This window comes from Aegilops tauschii, chromosome 5, assembly GCF_002575655.3.
Source record: "Aegilops tauschii subsp. strangulata cultivar AL8/78 chromosome 5, Aet v6.0, whole genome shotgun sequence".
Lineage (NCBI taxonomy): Eukaryota > Viridiplantae > Streptophyta > Magnoliopsida > Poales > Poaceae > Aegilops > Aegilops tauschii.
The window spans coordinates 112733553-112756299 of record NC_053039.3 but is presented as its reverse complement, the minus strand read 5'-3'; positions in this window follow the sequence as shown (position 1 = coordinate 112756299).

Below are 22747 nucleotides of genomic sequence, written 5' to 3'. Positions count from 1 at the left end.
TTAAAAAGAAGAAAAAGAAAAATTATAGGACTTTGCATACTTCTAGTGAACCTATTGCTGAAACACCTGAGAATCCAAATGATATTTCAATTTCTGATGCTGAAACACAATCTGGTAATGAACATGAAACTAGTGATAATGTTAATGATGATGTTCATGATGATGCTCAACCTAGTAATGACAATGATGTAGAAATTGAACCTGTTGTTGATCTTGAAAACCCACAATCAAAGAATCAACGTTATGATAAGAGAGACTTTGTTGCTAGGAAACATGGTAAAGAAAGAGAACCATGGGTTCAGAAACCCATGCCTTTTCCTCCCAAACCATCCAAGAAAAAGGATGATGAGGATTTTGAGCGCTTTGCTGAAATGATTAGACCTATCTTTTTGCGTATGCGATTAACTGATATGCTCAAAATGAATCCTTATGCTAAGTATATGAAAGAAATTGTTACTAATAAAAGGAAGATACCGGAAGCTGAAATTTCCACCATGCTTGCTAATTATACTTTGAAGGGTGGAATACCTAAGAAACTAGGAGATCCAGGAGTACCAACTATACCATGCTCTATTAAAAGAAACTATGTTAAAACTGCTTTATGTGATCTTGGAGCCGGTGTTAGTGTTATACCTCTCTCTTTATATCGTAGACTTGAGTTGAATAAGTTGACACCTACTGAAATATCTTTGCAAATGTCGGTATTTGTGAGGATGTGCCTGTTGTAGTTGCAAACGTTACAATTTTAGCGGACTTTGTTATTCTTGATATTCCTGAGGACGATAGTATGTCTATTATTCTTGGAAGACCCTTTTTGAATACTGCAGGGGCTGTTATTGATTGCAACAAAGGCAATGTCACTTTTCATGTTAATGGTAATGAGCACATGGTACACTTTCCGAGGAAACAACCTCAAGTTCATAGTATAAATTCTATTGGGAAAGTTCCATCGATTATTTTTGGAGGTTTTGAATTTCCTCTTCCTCCTGTCAAGAAGAAATATGATATTCTTATTATTGGGGATGTGCATATCCCCGTTGAGGTAACATAGTGTTATTCAAAATTTCTCCGGTTCCATGTTAGTCAGAATGAGTTTGTTAACAAGACTTGATCAACCTTGTTAGTGGATTCCTTTTGATGAGCATGAGATGGATGAAACTAGAAAGCACAACCTTCTGTACCCTCTCTCTACTTTATGTTATGTAGTTGAAATAAAGTAAAAATAGTATTTCCTGTCTGTTTTCTGAATTATCCGTGCAATATAAAATACCCCGAAAATAAAAGTTCTCCAAATGCCCTGAAAATGGAATATGATTTTTTCTGGAATATTTGAGAATATCTGGCACTGAGAACACATCAAGGGGAGCAAGCACCTGGCCACGAGGGTCCAGGGCGCGCCCACCCCCTGGGCGCGCCCCCTGCCTCGTGGGCCCATGGTGGCCCCTCCACTTATTCCTGCACCCACACACTCCTTCTTCCTCCCAAAATAATCACCATCCAGCTCAAGCACGAGTTCTAGCTCATTTTGCTGCGATTTTCGATCTCCTTGCTCAAAGCACCTCTCACAAAACTGCTTGGGGAGATTGTTCCTTGGTATGTGACTCCTCCATTGGTCCAATTAGTTTTTGTTCTAGTGCTTTATTCATTTGCAAATTTGTGCTGCCTAGGTGACCATGTTCTTGAGCTTGCATGTCAAATTTATATGGTTCCAAGTAGTTCTAATGCATGATATAGGCTCTAGGCACTTGTAGGAGTAGTTGCTATCAATTTTGTTGAGCTTGGTTCACTTTTATTTGAAGCTACTAAAAATTTCAGAAATTTTCAGAAATTAATGAAGAGATTTTTAAGGGGCTCATCGAGCCAAAGCTCGAAGGAAAAGCAAAGTGAAGAAGCACAGAGGCCCAAATATAATTTGCCTCGCACCACGGAGGTTCGGCCGTGTGAATGGCCTTCCAATGATTTCTTGAGAGCAGCCGGGATTTATGATGATTTTTATGAATTGGTTGAGAATGCAGGCCTCACCGACTTCCTTCGCGACCAACGCGAACAGTCTGTATCTTGTTCCGCTGGCGGCCATTCACGCCTACCGGAACCCTACACCAGCCACGGAGCCGGAACCACAATTTGAACCTCCACGACAGTCTAATTACCAGTGGGATCCGGAGACAATTGCCAACCAGTGGCAATCAGAGCCTTCTTCATCTCAGTATGACCCCAGCTACAACTATGGATATCCACCAGGACATCCGTGGCAATAAACCAACTTAGGCCAAAAGCCTAAGCTTGGGGGAGTATGTATTTCCCACCGACATTACATTCATGTTCACACACTCATTGCTAGATGTCGGTGCTCATACTTTTTCATTGTAATATCCATGCTAGTTTATTTTCTTTTTCCTGCTTTCTTCTTGTGTGTTTGAAAAACCTTAAGAAAAACCAAAAAAAATTAGTAGTAGCTTTTAGCTAGTTTACTTTCTTGCTGTAGTAGTAATAATTAAAAAGCAAACCCAAAAAGATTTCCCGTTCTTCTTTTGCTTGTTGGGAGCTTTCCCGTGTAAATAGTTTTATTTCTTTTCTTTTCTTTGGGGGTCGATAGGAGAAGACCATAATTAAATTGTTGAAGTGGCTCTTATATGCATTATTGTTGATTTAACCAAGAGCCCATATTGCCTTGTCTTCTCCTGTTTATTGAATGCTCGCAGATTCCAGCTTAGTCCAATGCACGTGCACTCTTATTATTTTCACATCGTTCGGTCGTGCAGGTGAAAGGCAATTATGAGGATATATGATGGACTGACTGAGATGAGAGAAGCTGGTATGAACTCGACCTCTCTTGTTTTTGTAAATATGATTAGTTCATCGTTCTTGATTCAGCCTATTTTGGATAAACATGTTTGCAATGACAATTAGAGATCATAGTTGCTCGTGCCATGCTTGATTAGCTATGAGTTATAATGGTTTACCTTGCGTGCCAACATGCTATTTAAATGGTTGTGATGTGGTATAGTGGGGTGGTATCCTCCTTTGAATGATTTAAGTGACTCGACTTGGCACATGTTCACACATGTAGTTGAAACAAATCAACATAGCCTTCATGATATTTATGTTCATGGTGGATTATATCCTACTCATGTTTGCACTCAATGTTTATTAATTTTAATGCATGTTCATGACTGTTCGCTCTCTAGTTGGTCGCTTCCTAGTCTTTTGCTAGCCTTCACTTGTACTAAGCGGGAATACTACTTGTGCATCCAATTCCTTAAACCCCAATTCCATATGAGTCCACTATACCTTCCTATACGCGGTATCTACCTGCCGTTCCAAGTAAATTTGTATGTGCCAAACTCTAAACCTTCAAATGAAATTCTGTTTTGTATGCTCGAATATCTCATGTATTAACTAGGGCTGTCCGTATCTTCCATGCTAGGCGGGTTATTCTCAAGAGGAGTGGACTCCGCTCCTCACTCACGAGAAAATGGCTGGTCACCGGGATGCCCAGTCCCATGCTTTACGCAAACTAAATCAAAATAATTGCAAACAAAACTCCCCCTGGGAATGTTGTTAGTTGGAGGCACTCGTTGTTTTGCGCAAGCCATGGATTGATGCTTGTTGGTGGAGGGGCAGTATAAACTTTACCATTCTGTTTGGGAACCGCCTATAATGTGTGTAGCATGGAAGATATCGCCATCTCTTGGTTGTAATGTTGACAATGAAAGTATGCCACTCAAAATACTATTTCTCTCTATTTCAAAACCGAGCTCTGGCACCTCTACAAATCCCTGCTTCCCTCTGCGAAGGGCCTATCTATTTACTTTTATGTTGAGTCATCACCTTCTTATTAAAAAGCACCAGCTGGAGAGCGCTGCTGTCATTTGCATCCATTACTGTTAAATTATATTGGCTATGACTATGACTGGATCTCTTTTACCATGAATTACAATGTCTAGTCAGTCCTTGATCTTTAAAGGTGCTCTGCATTTATGTTTTGCGGTCTCATAAAGGGCTAGCGAGATACCATCTTATTATATCATATTATGATTGTTTCGAGAAAGTGTTGTCATCCGAGATTTATTATTATGGGTCGCTAGTTGATTATGCCATTGATATGAGTAAACATGAGACCTAAGTGTTATTGCTAACGTGGTTAGTCTAATCTTTGCTGAAAACTTGAATGCTGGCTTTACATATTTACAACAACAAGAGCAAACAGAGTTTGTAAAAGTTTTTCCTTATCACTTTCAGTTTATCAACTGAATTGCTTGAGGACAAGCAAAGGTTTAAGCTTGGGGGAGTTGATACGTCTCCGTCGTATCTACTTTTCCAAACACTTTTGCCCTTGTTTTGGACTCTAACTTGCATGATTTGAATGGAACTAACCAGGACTGACACTGTTTTTAGCAGACTTTCCATGGTGTTATTATGTGCACAAATAAAAGTTCTCGGAATGACCTGAAACTCCACGAAACATATTTTTGGAAAATATTAAAAATACTGGAAGAAGAATCCACGTCAGGGGGCCCACACCCTGTCCATGAGGGTGGGGGCGCGCCTGCCCCCCTGGGCGCGTCCCCCTGCCTCGTGGGCCCCCTGACGCTCCACCGACCTCAACTCCAACTCCATATATTCATGTTTGGGGAGAAAAAAATCAAAGAGAAGGTTTCATCGCGTTTTACGATACGGAGCCGCCGCCAAGCCCTAAAACCTCTCGGGAGGGCTGATCTAGAGTTCGTTCGGGGCTCCGGAGAGGGGAATCCGTCGCCTTCGTCATCATCAACCATCCTCCATCACCAATTTCATGATGCTCACCGCCGTGCGTGAGTAATTCCATCATAGGCTTGCTGGACGGTGATGGGTTGGATGAGATTTATCATGTAATTGAGTTAGTTTTGTTAGGGTTTGATCCCTAGTATCCACTATGTTCTGAGATTGATGTTGCTATGACTTTGCTATGCTTAATGCTTGTCACTAGGGCCCGAGTGCCATGATTTCAGATCTGAACCTATTATGTTTTCATGAATATATGTGAGTTCTTGATCCTATCTTGCAAGTCTATAGTCACCTACTATGTGTTATGATCCGGCAACCCCGAAGTGACAATAATCGGGACCACTCCCGGTGATGACCATAGTTTGAGGAGTTCATGTATTCACTATGTGTTAATGCTTTGGTCCGGTACTCTATTAGAAGGAGGCCTTAATATCCCTTAGTTTCCATTAGGACCCCGCTGCCACGGGAGGGTAGGACAAAAGATGTCATGCAAGTTCTTTTCCATAAGCACGTATGACTATATTCGGAATACATGCCTACATTACATTGATGAATTGGAGCTAGTTCTGTGTCACCCTATGTTATGATTGTTACAAGATGAACCGCATCCGGCATAATTCTCCGTCACCGATCCAATGCCTACGAGATTTTCACATATTGTTCTCTGCTTATTCACTTTTCCGTTGCTACTATTACAATCACTACAAAACCCAAAAATATTACTTTTGCTACTGTTACTGTTACTTCCATACTACTTTGCTACTAAATACTTTGCTGCAGATACTAAGTTATCCAGGTGTGGTTGAATTGACAACTCAACTGCTAATACTTGAGAATATTCTTTGGCTCCCCTTATGTCGAATCAATAAATTTGGGTTGAATACTCTACCATCGAAAACTGTTGCGATCCCCTGTACTTGTGGGTTATCGTACTCAAGCGCACTATCATGTCGCTGGTCAACGCGGATCTCCGAGCTGGAGATCCTGAGGTTCGTCCTGCCTTCGGGCGCTGCGTGCTATCGCTCAACAGTGGCATGGCGGCGCTTGACGACCAGTTTGCCGGCAAAGTGCTGATGGTAACCATCAACGGCGACCGGCCTCCCGTCTCGCCGGACGACCTTGTCAAAGCTCTTGGAATTGCGCACGACATCCAAATAAGTGAGTTGCTCGTTGAAGTCTGTCTGCCACTGGCTGATTTCTTCGTCAGGTCCCGGATAACTTTCGACTGCAGTCGTGTGTTCGAATCTTCCCGGCATTTGTTCTGCGATGGCGCGCTGGTGAGCTTTGATCGGTGGCACCCAGGATGGGGCTCAGTGCCCTCTTGAGTTTTTAACAAAGCTTACCTTCCACGGCATGCCTCGACGTGCTTGGAACAGCGAGTCCATGGATGAGCTTATCAATGACTTGGAGGTGAGCTCGTAAGTATGTTTGTTCCTCCAGACAGCTGGGCTCTGACGGTTATGGCATGGATGAAGAAGCCGTCCACCATACCTAAGGTGATTGGTGTTGAGATACCGGTGCAAGAACTGGGGTTGTACTATTCATCGCCACCAAGGCCGCCGCGGACCATGTTAGGGATGTACCTGTATCGAGTGTTCGTGCATGTCGAAGAAGTGGTCAATCCATCAATCGAAGTCCTGCCGCCGCCGCTGGTGCCCGGGTCCGTCGACGACGTCCATTATAGGAGTCAACATCAGACTTTCCCCGTGTTGCTCGGAACGATGGATGGCACAGGGCCTACTCCATTGTGTGGCGGAGGCCACTGCTTCTTTGGGAGAAGAGGCGGGGCTGGCTGCCTGGATGTGCTCTAATTTGAGGTAACAACTGAATCTTGTCAGATGACCTGTTCTATTTTTTTACCTGAACTTTTTTAGAAAGGGTTGTACGTCAACTTAATGTTCTAGCAGAACTTATATATTGTGTTGTCTGTCTGTTTTCTTTGCACAGCATTCAAGATATTTCCCCGTCATTGATAAAGACGATGAACCGTTATGTACGAGTTCGTTGGTTTCAACATAGCCCTACCCGTAGCGATCCACTGCTTCCACCCTGATTATGCCGCCTGTGTGAAATTTTTGTATGCAAGTTCAGTGTGCTATGATGTTCTATATGATTGTGTCAACTATATAAGTTTTTACCGAGCATCATCAATGCATATGGCTGAAAGATGTATTTACGAGCATCAACCGATGGGTCTTTCTCTCTCTCTCTCACACACGCACAAGTGGGACCCATTGAATTATTTCTTCGCTCGTGACAACTTTTAGTTAGGTTCCACTCTACTCTAACTTTTTTCTTAAGTTATTAATTGAGCTCAGTGACTTCAAAAAGTTGTACATAAGCCTTGTTTGGGCCTTTTCGGCGTCGCTGAATGTGGGCTGAGTAGCCATGTAAGGTTGTATTGTACTACACAGGCCTTTTTTCAACATCAGCAATGCAACTGGGCCGACAGTTGTACACAATCCGGGTCAACTTGTTATTCTCCGCCCCGCTGGGCTGCAAATCATTCCTAGGAGGGATGCATTAGGCTTAACAAGAAAATGGGCTTTAAGAAATAATAAATGGGATATAATTATAAAAAATGGAGAGTAACTATAAAAAATGCAACAAACATGTAATTAGTTTATAAAATATTACTTTTGGATTTTGAAACTATTAATTTCATTAATTGTTGCACGCGCAATGTTTCGTTGGATTTTTACGTAATACAAATTTATATTGAAATTGTATTTAATTTGACTAGAAATTTCAGTACAAAAATATTTCGGATCCTATCAAAATGTGGGAAATTTTATTGAATTCTGTTTTGAACGGTTGGTTGAAATTATTAATCCTTGTCCTAGCTAGAAAATGGGATGTACTTTTAACAAACTGTAAATGGGCTGTAGTAAATTCCATTAGAATTCAAAACTGGGTTGTGCATTCTTACAAATCGCAAATGGGCTATAAGTTCTCTGCCACACACTTGTGGGCCTACTAAGTTGACGCGTATGCAAGGCTTTGTCAACTTATAGTCAACACACGGTTCTAGCAGTAGTGTCCGTTGGATGTCCATCCAATGGATGTCGTGCTTCTTCTTCAATCTCGGATATTCTAGCTTCAGCCGCCCAAAAAATGATTCCTCCCCCTGACATCTTGGGCGCACCATTTCGGAGGCTGACTTGTGGGCCTACTAAGTTGACGCGTACCAAGGGCTTTGTCAACTTAGTCAATATAAACGATTCTAGCTGTAGTGACCGTACGATGTCCATCCAACGGCCGTTGTGATTCTTCAACCTCTGGTCTTCTTGCTCCAGCCGCCCAAAGCAGCACCGATCGTGCCGCCTGCTCCTGCCTCCCGTGGCCGGCTGTGCTGCCGCGGAGGCCTCACCTCCCCCTACCACTCCCACCGCTGGCCAGGCCCTACAGCGATGGCATCCTCACACCGCAGCCGAACTAATGAACCCCCGTACTCCTCTCCGCGTGGGCTTCCACTACCGCGTCTTCCCCGGCTCCGCGTCGTCCCCTTCCTAGGCCTCGCCGTCGTCCACCGCCTTGGTGCTCTCGGCGCGGCATGGTCAACGTGGTCAAGGAACGACTTCCATCGGAAGAGTACTATACGTGGAGAGGATGACAGCCGGGTCCACGGCCGCAGCAAGGAAGTGCCTCCTTATTACACGCAAAATAATTATTCCTCCACCTGACAGCAGGCACCCACCGGACGGGCCACCGTATTTCGTGAAAAAAATGTTTCCCCCTGACTGCTGGGACCGACCAGCTACATCTTCGCACGCAAGGAAGTGCGTCCATATTACGGGCAAAAAAATTGATTCGCCCCCCTTACTGCTAGGACCCACCAGCTACATCTTCGCACACAAGGAAGTGCCTGACAGTCAGGACCCACCTGGTCGAAGCATACGTAGCTTTGTCATTCTGGTCGCGAACGTGTACGTACATACTGGTCGATGTAGAGGCGCGCACATAGCATGTACACGTACGAACAGCGGCCAAGGTGCAAGAAAGAAAATACGGCCACGTACGTACATACAGGCAGGGTCTCAAACGCCTACTCGCGCATACGTACGGCCAGGGCTCATGTACATGGCTGGGTCGGAACGGAGAAACTGCGTCGTCGTCGTGTTCATGGGGAGCCAACCGGCTAGGTCGGAACAGAATGCGTCGTTGTGTTCATCGGGAGCCAACTGGCTTGGATGGCACAGCCGATGGAAACGAGGCCTGGCGTACCGCAGAACGGAGGAAACGGCCTTGTGTTCGACCAGCCACGGCCGAAACGGGATCCTGTTCATCGGGAGGGGTCTGGCGTACTGCAAAACGAAGGAAATGGACTTCTGTTGGACCTCCTACGGTCGAAACGAGGTCCTGTTGACCGGGAGGGGTGTGGCGTATCGCAAAACGGAGGAAACGGACTTGTGTTGGAGCGCTACGGTCGAAACGGGGGTCCTGTTCATCGGGGGGTGTGGCGTACCGCAAAACGGGACTCCACGGGCTACTGTTCATCCACCGTCGACCTCCTCCAGCCTCCATGGGCTACTGTTCATCCACCGTCGACCTCCTCCAGCCTCCACCTGCGACTGTTCATCCACGGGCTCCTGTTCATCCAGCCTCCACCGTGCGCTCCTCCACCGGCTACTGTTCAACTAGCTCTCTCCACGGGGGTCCTGTTCAACCACCCCTCGACGGCTACAGTTCATCCAGCCCTCCATCGGATACTGTTCAACCAGCCCTCCATCAGCTACTGTTCAACCAGCCCTCCACGGGGTGCTATTCATCCAGCCCTCCACAGGGTCCTGTTCATCCACCGGCTCGATCGATCGGGGTACTGTTCATCCAGCGGCAATGGCCTCTACCACCACGGGTTCCTGTTCACCCAACCCCCCACCGGGAATTGTTCATCCAAACCCCCTCAACAACGCTCGCTGTTCATCCAAAGGCAGCATCGATCGGCTTCAGTTAGCAGCAGTAGCGAAGGAATCACACTCGGGTTCAGTTAATAGCAAGGGATCAATCGATCGCTCGGGTTCAGTAACGCATGGCCTGCAGTGCAATCGCTCGGGTTCAGTTAGAGCCCAACGCCTCGCTCGGGTTCAGCTAGAGCCCAACGCCTCGCACACGCGCGTATGTACGAGAGAAACGCGCATCGCTCGGCCCCCGACCACCAACCATAATCGGGAACTCCACGATATTTTCCTCGCCCTCGCTTCTACCACGGTTTTTTCCGTCTTGGACGGCCCAAAGAATGTCATGCAGTTGTGTCTCCGGCCCGCCCAGGATGAAAATCCCATTTTCTATCATGATTTTTTGTCATAGAAGTAGGACCCCACCACATCTATGATGATACCGGGTTTTGTCACAATTATCGTCATAGAAGTGTCATCAGTATGACATAAATTTTTTTTCGTTCGGCCCAAAATGTCACGGATGTGTCTTTTTTTGTAGTGTTCATCTCTAATGTTTAACCTATAAATGCCATGATCTTGTTTGTCTTGATTGCTTTTGGTTTCTGTGAGCTTGCGAGTACATTCAAAGTACTCACCTGTCGTGTCATGTTGTGTTTGCTTGATTGCCGAGGATCCCAAGTTTATGAGCTAGGATACGCATCCCAGCCAGAGTCCCTGCGGAGTGGAGTCCATCGCTGGCATCGTTGTTCTCCTGCCAGATGTTATTCCGCTGCTACGTGTTGTTCTGCTGCTAGCATAGAGCAACCTTGGCAGGCGTAGTGGCACCGTGCCGATGTAATTCCCTGTTATATCGGAACCTTTGTGCCCATACCCTTTGTAATAAGAGCTGACTTGCTCTATGCCAAGCAGTGTCGTATTCCAGAAGACTTGATCTCTGGGCTGGATTACGGGGTGTTTCGGTTCCTCTGAGCCGAGGAATCGGACAAATATTTTACAACAGCATGTTCGTGCCATGTCATAACACCATGCCAAGTTTCATTATTTTCAGGCACATTTGGGATTTATAGGAATTTTAAAATCAAGTTTCTCAATGTTTACGGCCGAGCCACCATGCCCAGATGTTTGAAATTCATTCCCATTTCTTGCATGGGACCTAAACATTCACCTAAGGACATGTATATGATTTTTCAACCCAGTTTAGTGCAATGGGGCATCTGCATGTAGTTCAAATTTAAATTATGCACATTAAATGCCTAGAACTCAAATAATGCATAAAAAGGCCAAACGAACCCTGAATAATTCCAAATTGTAAAAAAACAATCCTATAGTTCCATGTTGCCTTTGTAAAAATAAATCAAGGTGGGAAGAGGCAGTGCATGTCGTTTTGCACACACAGGCGAGATGTTCCCCCTCGGAACCATGAGGCTTCTTGAGAGAAGCTTCATTTTCTAAGAATTTTATACCAAAACATCTCCCATATCAAATTTCTTACCACATCATGTTGGTGCCATGTCATATCACCATGCCTAGTTTCATGATTTTCAGGCGAGTGTTGGATTTGGAGGAATTTTAAAACCAAGTTTCTCAATGTTTACGGTCGAGCCATGACTCCCAGATGTTTCAAATTCATTTCCATTTCTTGCATGGGACCTAAACATTCACCCAAGGACACATATATGATTTTTAACCCATTTTGGTGTACTAGAGCATATGCATGTAGTTCAAATTTGAATTATGCACATTAAATGCCTAGAAAATCAATTAATCTATAAAAAGGCCAAACGAACCCTCCATAACTCCAAATTTTATCATGACACTCCTATAGTTGCATGTTCACTGTAGACAAATGTTCTAGCAATTCAAACACTGTCCTTTCGCGCCGTAACCCCATTCTGTCTTTCAAATCAGAATCAAAAGAATCAAATCTGCCACAAATAGTTCTTACCAATAATCATGTGCGATGGAGTATAAAATATCTTGGGGCACCCTCATGTATGGCTTACGTCGGAAGCTTCTCGTCTACAGTCCATCGTCCATGATTCAACCACACTTGCGCGCCAGTTTTACGCTGCAATGAGCGAAAATTTTCGGCAACCGAGGAAATATTTGCTGCCCTCACCCCCCCGACCAAAAGACACATTTCCACTGTTTCCTCATTCCTTTCCAAGTTCAAACCATCACTTCTTGCTTGCAGTGCCACCTCCTCATCGGTGACGCTCCTTCCTGCTGTGTGGCCTCGTCGATGTTGTTAGGTAATCCACACCCCACCCCCATCCTCCTCCTTCTCCATCCCACATGCCCCGACCGTCGGCGCGACACCTTCCACCCAAATCACTGCCTCATCCTCCAAATAAGCATCGCCCATAGCCATTTTGCATGTAGTATAGCCATGAGCTCAATGAGCATCTGGCAGCGGAGAAGCAAATCGCAGCCGCACGCGCGGATGAGGTTGTGATGGCTGCCATGTGTGTCGACCGCCAGATCTTGGAGGAGCACCTCGCTATCGAGGCCACCATCGACGCCTCGTGCGCGGACGCCACCACGCGGTTGGCTGCTTTAAATGATAGTTCATGGTGTTTTCTCGAGGACACCATTGGTCCCTTCTAGTGAATTATCCTCTGTAATGTTAATATGCAATCTAATCTTCAGAAATGTGATATTCAGTTAATAGTTTGGTTCAAGAATTGCTATATTTCCTAGTAGTTCTTAAGCATGCTTGGCTTGGTTAACTGTCTGATCTTCTATATACGTTATATTTTACAATGTGGTGCTTAGTTAACTGTTTAGTTTGTTCGTTGTGCTGTCCAGTTAGCTGTTTGGTTCGATTCTCCAATGTGATGTTCATTTGTTGTGGGCATAATTTTCTATTGTTATGCGTGTGAGAAATAAATCAAATTTGGTTGTACTAAATACATGAGAAACATATACAAAATATATATTTCCAAGTTGTTTAGCATGCTTTGTTTGGTTAACTAGCTTTTCCATGTGCCTCGAATTAATCTGCTAGATCTGCAATTTGTTTATTTTTAATTAACATATTCTACTGATGGTATATAAACTCTCACTTAACCAGACCAATATCTGCCGTATATGTGTTGTAGGAAAACAACCGGAGGCACTGAGATTTACCATCGAGGTTTACACATGCATGGTTCTTCGGCTAACGGCACATTATTCTGCAATTGCAGGAACCATTCTAATATTTAGGTTTTTAACAATTTGGTCTTGCACATGTAGGTCCTACTGTTAGAGGTTATGGCGAAATGAGATGTCCATGTGTTGGGAAACTTAGCATCCAATTTCAAAAAAAATCCTACGCTCACGCAAGATCTATCTAGGAGATGCATAGCAACGAGAGGGGGAGAGTGTGTCCACGTACTCTCATAGACCGAAAGCGGAAGCATTTGACAACGCGGTTGATGTAGTCGAACTTCTTCTCGTTTTGACCGATCAAGCACCAAGCGTACGACACCTCCGAGTTCTGCACACGTTCAGCTCGATGACGTCCCTCGAACTCTTGATCCAGCAAAGTATCGAGGGAGAGTTCCGTCAGCACGATGGCGTGGTAACGGTGATGGTGAAGTGATCCGTGCAGGGCTTCGCCTAAGCCCTACGAAGATATGACCGGAGGCGTAAACTGTGGAGGGGGGCGCCGCACACGGCTAGGAATCAATGTTGTGTGTTCTAGCGGTGCCCCCCACATATATATAGGTTGGAGAGGGAGGGGAGCAGCAAGGGGCACCCCAAGTAGGTGGGATCCAACTTGGGCGCCTCCTCTAAGTCGGCCTCCCCCCTTCCATAAGTATCGGAGGGCGAAGAAAAGAGAGGGGGGAGGAAAGGGGGAGGCCAAATCCTCCCCTTTCCTTCTCCCTTCCCTCCTTTCCCTCTCCTCCTATTTTGGCCTATATGGGGGAGCACCAGCCCCTTGTGGGCTGGCCTATCCCTCTCTTGGCCCAATAAGGCCCATATCTCTGCCGGGGGTGCCTGGAACCCCTTCCGATGACCTGATATGTACCCGGTACCCTCCGGAACACTTCTGGTGTCCGAATACTATCGTCCTATATATCAATCGTTACCTCTCGACCATTTCGAGACTCCTCGTCATGTCCGTGATCTCATCCGGGTCTCCGAACAACATTCGGTCACCAAATCACATAACTCATATAATACAAAATCGTCATCGAACGTTAAGCATGCAGACCCTATGGGTTCAAGAACTATGTAGACATGACCGAGATACCTCTTTGGTCAATAACCAACAGCAGAACCTGGATGCTCATATTGGTTCCTACATATTCTATGAAGATCTTTATCGGCCGTACCGTAATGACAACATACGTTATTCCCTTTGTCATCGGTATGTTACTTGCCCGTGATTCGATCCTCGGTATCTTCATACCTAGTTCAATCTCGTTACCGGCAAGTCTTCTTTACTCATTCCGTAATGCATCATCCCGCAACTAACTCATTAGTCACATTGCTTGCAAGCCATCTTATGATGTGCATTACCGAGAGGGCCCAGAGATACCTCTCTGATACTGGGAGTGACAAATCCTAATCTCGATCTATGCCAACCCAACAAACACCTTCGGAGATACCTCTAGAGCATCTTTATAATCACCCAGTTACGTTGTGATGTTTGATAGCACACAAGGCATTCCTCCGGTATCCAGGAGTTGCGTAATCTCATAGTCGAAGGAATATGTATTTGACATGAAGAAAGCAATAGCAATAAAATTGAATGATCAATATGCTAAGCTAACGGATGGGTCTTGTCCATCACTTCATTCTCCTAATGATGTGATCATTTTCATCGAATGACAACACGTGTCTATGGCTAGGAAACTGTGACGCCCCCGATTCAATCGTACACTAATCATGCACGCAAACGTGTATGATCAAGATTAGGGACTCACGGGAAGATATCACAAGACAACTCTAAAAACATAAATAAGTCATACAAGCATCATAATACAAGCCAGGGGCCTCGAGGGCTCGAATACAAGTGCTCGATTATAGACGTATGAGCGGAAGCAACAATATCTGAGTACACACAAATTTTAAACAAGTTGCCATAAGATGGCTAGCACAAACTGGGACACAGATCGAAAGAGGCGCAGGCCTCCTGCCTGGGATCCTCCTAAACTACTCTAGGTCGTCGTCAGCGGCCTGCACGTAGTAGTAGGCACCTCCGGTGTAGTAGGAGTCGTCGTCGACGGTGGCGTCTGGCTCCTGGGCTCCAGCATCTGGTTGCGACAACCAGGTAGAATGGGGAGGGGGGAAAGAGGGAGAAAAGCAACCGTGAGTACTCATCCAAAGTACTCGCAAGCAAGGATCTACACTACTTATGCGTGGCTATCTTTGTAAAGGGGCAATATCGGTGGACTGAACGGCAGAATGCCAGAATAAGAGAGGGATAGCTAATCCTATCGAAGACTACGCTTCTGGCAGCCTCCATCTTGCAGCATGTAGAAGAGAGTAGATGGTAAGTTGACCAAGTATCATCGTATAGCATACTCCTACCCGGCGATCCTCTCCTTGTTGCCCTGTTAGAGAGCGGTCACCAGGTTATATCTGGCACTTGGAATGGTGTGTTTTATTAAGTATCCAGTTCTAGTTGTCATAAGGTCAAGGTACAACTCCGGGTCGCCTGTTACAGTGGACACGGCTATTCGTATAGATCAACTTCCCTGCAGGGGTGCACCACATTACCCTACACGCTCGATCCCTATGGCCGGGCACACTTTCCTGGGTCATGTCCGGCCTCGGGAGATCAACACGTCGTAGCCATACCTAGGCTCAACAGAGAGGTCAGCACATCGGTCTAAATCCTATGCGCGCAGGGGTCTGGGCCAATCGCCCATTGCACACATGCACGTTGCGAACGTGGCCGGAAGCAGACCTAGCCTCCTTAATACAAGGGCAGGCTTACGGTCCAATCCGGCGCGCGCCTCTCAGTCGCTAACGTCAAAAAGATCTTCGGCTGATACCACAACGCCGGTTGCCCATATCTTGTCCCACGTGGCGGTTAGTGCATATAAGGTCAACGACCCAACTCAGATCAAATACCAAGATCTCATTAAGCATGTTATTTTGAAGTAACCGCGGACGCCGACCAGGGCCAGGCCCACCTCTCACCAAGGTGGTCTCAACCTGCCCTGTCGCTCCGCCACAAAGATCCACACAGAGGGCCGTCGGGACAAATGTCCTTTCAGCCCCCAATCCGTGAATTACTCGTGGGTACTCTACGAGCCGACCCGACTTTAGTCACCACATGTATCATGTATAAAGTATATAATATGTACCCGTGATCACCTCCCGAGTGATCACGGCCCGATAGTATACCATAGCAGACGGACAAGAATGTAGGGCCACGGATGGAATACTAGCATCCTATACTAAGCATTTAGGATTGCAGGTAAAGGTAACAACAGTAGTAGCAAGGACATGCTATGCATCAGGATAGGATAATCGGAAAGCAATAACCTGCTACACTACTCTAATGCAAGCAGTAGAGAGAAGAATAGGAGATATCTGGTGATCAAGGGGGGGCTTGCCTGGTTGCTCTGGCAAGAAGGAGGGGTCGTCAACACCGTAGTCGTACTGGGTAGCAGCGGCGTCGGTCTCAGTGTCTAGCGAGGGAAGAGGGGGAAGAAACAATAAATATAATGCAAACAAATGCATGACGATGCATGACATGACAACGAGCAGTGCTAGGTGTGCCCTAACGCGGTAGTAGGTGATACGGGCGAAGGGGCGAAACATCCGGGGAAGTATCCCCGGTGTTTTGCATTTTCGGATAGATGAACCGGAGGGGGAAAGTTGCGTGTTTGCTATGATAGGGATGTGTGGCGGACGAACGGGCTGCGTATCCGGATTTGTCTCGTCGTTCTGAGCAACTTTCATGTACAACATTTTTCCATCTGAGCTATGGTTTATTTTATATTAATTTTTTAAGTTTTAAATAATTTTAAAAATTATTATTATTAAATTAATTCAAAATTAGTATTATTGCATCAGCATGACGTCAGCAGTCGACAGAGGTGTTGACTGGTCAAACTGGCATGAGGGTCCCGCATGTCATTGACTGATTAATTAACTAACAGTTAATTAGGTTAATTAGTGATTAGATTAATCTAATTATGATTAATTAAGTTAATTAAATAATTAATATATATTTTAAAATTCTTTTTTTATAAAAACGTTCTGGGGCTGGGCCCCGTTTGTCATAGGTACAGGGGGCGGGCCCAGCTGTTTGTGGCCCCCTGGGGGCTAAGCGGGCGCGCGGGCTTGCGGGCGCAGGGGTGCTGGTGCCCAGCCCGAACGGGCGTCGATGCGGCAGCGGGCACCAGGCAACGGAGGAGCAGCGGGGTGCTGCGGTGGTGGAGCAGCGCGGGGCCGACAACGAGCGGCGCGGTGGCTGAGAGCGGAGTAGCAAGGCGGCAGCGGCGCGAACGGAGGCTGCGTGAGGGGCTGCGGCCACTATGGCGGCTAGCCGGGCGAGGCCACGCGGTGAAGGAGGCGAAGGCTGGGCACGAGCGTAGGGGAGGTCGGGCCGCGGTGGAGCGCGCACGGCGACGACGAGCCAGCGCGCGGCAGCGGTAGTTGGAGGCGAGGTCAGGGGCGGGGTCCGTGGGCGCAGGCCGGCAATGGCGGGCGCGAGGCACCAGAGGGTCGCGACGGGGTAAGCACGGTGTGGAGGGCAGTAGCGGGCGCGACTTGGCAGCCTACGGCGAGTAGCAGGAGCAGGAGTGGCTGGGCGGCCGCGTGTGCGAGCAGGGGCGGCGTGCGGCCAGTGCGAGCGCGGCCGTGCACGGGCGAGGGCCGGTGCGGGGGCCGCGGTGAGCGTGTCGAGGGGGCAGAGGCGGCCACGCGCGAGGCGCGGATGGCGCGTCACGTGCGCGCGCGGTGACGCACCAGCGGGCGAGCGGCAGTGGCTGCGGGAGGCCAGCGGTGCGGTCGGCGGAGCGCGTGTGCGGTGGAGCGGGGCAGAGGAGAAGGAGGGGCGCATGCTCACGGTAGCCGTAGGGGAGTGGATGTGGGGCACGGGGAGGTCGACGGGGACAACCGGGCGGCGGGGAGGCAGTCCGATGGGGAGGTCCGTCGAGGTGGCCTTCGGCGAGGTCCAGCGATGGGGCGGCGTCGGGCAGTCCAACGGCAGGCGTCGGCGGGTCGTCGAGCGGCTGCGGGGTCGCAGCCCCGATCCAGATTGGATCGGGAGGGGGAAGCGAGAGGGAGTGGGGCAAGTGGGGGCAACGGTTTAGGGTTTCGGGAGGTAGTGGGGATAAGGCAGTGGGGTGTGGGGTGGGCTGGCCGGCTGGGCCTTTGCCAAGTTGGGCTGGCCAGCAGGGCGACAGATGGCCCAGTTGGGGGGGGCTCTGCCTTTTTTTCCCTCTTTTGTTTTGTTTTCTGTTTTTATTCTTTTTCTTTGATTTACTTTCCTTTCCATTTTAAATCACTTTAAAACATTTAGGCATCATGTAAAAGTGTGGTACCTTCACCTTAAATACCTAGGCATTATTTGGCACACTCCGAACATTTTAGTTTTTATGATTGAAAACTTTTGTTGTTTGCCATATTTTGAATTTGAATTTTGGACCGGTTTTTGAACTAATGAGAGATTAGCAACAGTAACGAAGGTGACGTGGCATCATTAGCAGAGTTTCGTTGTAGCTTAATTATCCGGGCGTTACAGAAACTTCACCATCTTTTATTAACGAGCTAGTCTAGTAGAGGCTTACTAGGGACACATTGTTTTGTCTATGTATCCACACATGTATCAAGTTAGCATGAATAATAAACATTTACCATGATATAAGGAAATTGTAGGATCGAAAGTATGTCTAGAGGGGGGTGATTAGACTACTTGACCAAATAAAAATCTATCCTTTTCCCAATTTTAAGTCTTGGCAGATTTTAGCAACTTAGCACAAGTCAAGCAATCAAGCTACACATGCAAGTCTAAGAGTATAGCAGCGGAATGTAAACCATTGCACATGAAGGTAAAGGGAGGAGTTTGGAGGGAGCAAACGCAATGTAGAGATGGAGATTTTTTGCGTGGTTCCTTTAGATGGTGCTATCGTACATCCACGTTGATGGAGACTTCAACCCACGAAGGGCAATGGTTGCCTGAGTCCACGGAGAGCTCCACCCACGAAGGGTCCACGAAGAAGCAACCTTGTCTATCCCACCATGGCCATCGCCCACGAAGGACTTGCCTCACTAGGGTAGATCTTCATGAAGTAGGCGATCTCCTTGCCCGTACAAACTGCTTGGTTCAACTCCACAATCTTGACGGAGGCTCCCAAGTGACACCTAACCAATCTAGGAGACACCACTCTCCAAAAGGTAATAGATGGTGTGTTGATGATGAACTCCTTGCTCTTGTGCTTCAAATCATAGCCTCCCCAACACTCAACTCTCTCTCACGGATTTGGATTCGGTGGAAAGATGATTTGAGTGGAAATCTACTTGGGGAAGGCTAGAGATAAAGATTTATGTGGTTGGAATGGAATATCTTGGTCTCAACACACGAGTAGGTGGTTCTCTCTCAGAAAATGTATGCTGAAACGGTAGGCACGTTCTGATGGCTCTCTCCATGAGTGAAGAGTGGGTGGAGGGGTATATATAGCCTCCACACAAAATCTAACCGTTACACACAATTTACCAAACTCGGTGGGACCGAATCAGAAAACTCGGTCAGACCGATTTAGTTCAAAATGTGAAGGTTAGGCTTTTCGGTGGGACCGACATGTCAACTCGGTGGGACCGATTCCATTAGGGTTAGGGCATAACGTAATCTCGGTGAGACCGATTACGCAAACTCGGTGGGACCGATTTTGGTAATAAGCTAACCAGAGAGCTGGTCAGGCAAACTCGGTGGGACTGATTCACTCATCTCGGTTGGACTGAAACGTTACGAAGGGGAAACAGAGAGTTTGCATTGCAAACTCAGTGGGACTGATCGCTCATTTCGGTTTGACCGAAACGTTATGAAGGGAAACAGAGAGTTTGCAATCCCATCTCGGTGTGACCGACATCCCTATCTGTGAGACCGAAGTGACTAGGGTTTCTGGTACTGGCTATGTCAAATGAACTTGGTGGAGCCGGATAGATCAAATCGGTAGGTCCGAGTTTGACTTTCGGTTTGGGACATATGTGGATATGAGAAAGTGGTTGAGGGCTTTGGAGCATATCACTAAGCATTTTGAGCAAGCAAGCCATTAAGCAACACCTCATCCCCTTTTAATAGTATTGGCTTTTCCTATGGACTCAATGTGATCTTGGATCACTAAAGTGAAAATGTAGAGTCTTGAGCTTGAGCCAATATGTGTCCTTAGCATTTTGAGGGTCCACGTTTCTAATCCATGCCATGCCAATCATTGAACTTCCTGAAATAATCATCTTGAAGTAGCATTAGTTCAATGAGCTATATGTTGTTAGTAATTACCAAAACCACCCAGGGATAGTTGCACTTTCAATCTCCCCCTTTTTGGTAATTGATGACAACATATAGATCAAAGCTTCGACAAATGATAATAAGATTGAAATGCATCGTCGCTTTGAGAAGTATGTGATAAGCAAGAGCTCCCCCTAAATTTGTGCATTATTTAAAATTTGCTTTTGAATGCAAATGCACAATCGATTAGGATCATGGGTTACTCTTCCATGTCACATACATCTTGGTGAAGCGCTCAAAATAATAGAAGATAAAAGCATGCACTCATCACCAAGCAAAGTGAATGATCATATATGGGACATAACAGATAATATCATCCAAGCAAACATTAAAGTATGATATGATAAAACACATGATCATACAAGTATCTCACACACAGACATAAAGAGTATTAAACAAGCACACACAAAAGTATCAAGTAAGTAGCAAGAGAGACAAAAGAAATAGCAAGACACACTCTCTCAAAGCCTATGATCTATACATTTCTCCCCCTTTTGCAACAAGTTACCAAAAGTTTGAAAATGCATAGTGCTATGCGTCTCTCTAGGCTTGGTCTTCGGGAGGTGGTGTAGAGAGGACTCCAAGGACGAAGTCATCTGTAGATGTTGTTGGAGCTGGTGGAGTGCCAACTAGAGGTGGCACTGAAGTTGTTGCTGCTGGTGCTGAAGTATTTGCTCTAGTGTCAGCCATGGACACTGCAGCAGACCTCTGTCCTCTAGGAACTCTCTGAAAGGCATCTGTGGTAGCCTTCCCTTTCTTCTCCTCTGCTTCCTCCTGAAGCTGCTCAACAGCAGTCTGCATCTCTATTACTTTCATATCAAGATCATAGAACTTGGTTTTAATGATCGTCTCCAAGCTCTCCTGATTTTGAGTCAGGGTGGCCAAGCCCTTCTCAATCCTCAAGGTTGCTTGAATTAGATAAGCAAGTTGATCTTGTTTTGACTTTAAGAACACTTGAGATGCCTCCTCAACACTTGGCATCTTTCCAGCTTTTTCTGCCTTTTCCTTCTCGCTCTTTTCTTGTGCTTGCACAGATGTGGGATCCTCTTCATTCATCACAATAGTGTTGTCCTCAAATTCTGGTCTCAAAGGTAAATGCTCCTTGTCCAACAAATAAGTGGTTGTGCCCATCTTGGAGTTGATGAGCACCTGAATATGTGGAGCATACCCACAAGATCTCTTCTAATCTATTGTTGTCCTTTTGATTGTTTCAACAATCAGGCTCATGACCTTGAATTCTGTGGCACATCCAATATCTGCAGCAAGTTGATTGAATGGCCTCTGATCATCTTGTGTTCTCCAGATTTGGGCAACAATGGATGCCTCAAGATTGTGTTGATTTTAGCTACACCAGACAACAAATAATGTATAGTTCCAAATTTGTGAGTTTCCAATGCTTTGTCTAGGATATGTTTGTACATGTTGGCCATTGAGTTGTGGTCTTTCTTCTTATTGGCATAGACTTCCAAGTCATCCTCAAGCTCTTCAGGGGCTTTGATCAATTTTGCCCACTTTGACTGGTACCTAGTACCCTTAGACATCCATACAATTCTACCATCTGGATAAAAATGAGCTGTGGAGTAGAATTGCATGATGAGCTCATCATTCCATTTGGTAAGCTTCTGTCCCACAAACTTGTCAACACCACATGCTTTGAAGCTTTCATGTACACCTGGAAAGTAGTCTTCATTCTCATCAATGAATTCCCAATCAACCCACTTCATATCACAACCTATGGGCTTCTTGTCCAGCAGAATGGTTTCATAGAAATATTGTTGTTCTTTGGTGTGGAACCTGTAGTCCACAACAGTCTTCCTTCTCATAACATATGGGTCACTCTGTCTCCAAAGTCTCAGACCTGCATCCTTCCTGATGCTCATATCCTCTGCCATTGGATGGCTTTCATTATGGTCTGGTATCTTTGGTTTCAGTTTCCTTAGCACTTGGGCTTCAGCATCTTCTTCTTCCATCTCTGACACTGGGGCCTTGTGCTTCTCTGCAGCTGGAATGTTCCTAGTGCTTCTCTTTGGAGTTTTCTTGGAAGTTTGAGCTAGCTTTGGGGCTTGAGCTGAAGGCTTTGGAGTTTCCTTGGGCTTTGAAGGAGCTGCCCCAGACCTGATTGCATCACCCATGAGCTTCTGTGATTTGGGAGGGGGTGCAACATCTTCTTCTTCAGCTTCATCATCACTTCTTCTCATAGAAGGATGTCCAAGAACTTTGGCAGAAGTTGTTCTAGCCTTCTTCCCCTTCTTCCCATCTCAAACTGCCTCACCATCATCAGATTCTATTGTGAATTTCATGGTTTCTCCTGTTGGAACTTTCCTTGGCTGTAACATCCCAAATTTTCAATTTGGAATGTTATACATAGATCATCATTTCATATCATGTTTATTGCATTTTGACAAATCCTCGATAAATCCTAAGCAACTCAAGGACCCTCGAAGAGAGTTGGGGATTTTCTCGTATTTTCATATTTGATTTTCATCAAATTATAAAACGAGGATTTTGGTTTTAATTATTTTTCTCTCCGGAAAAATATTTCATTTTTAAAAATAAACGAGAGGAGAAAATATGACTTCTCCAAAACAATTGAAATACTGGAGGAAAAATGTTAAAATCATTA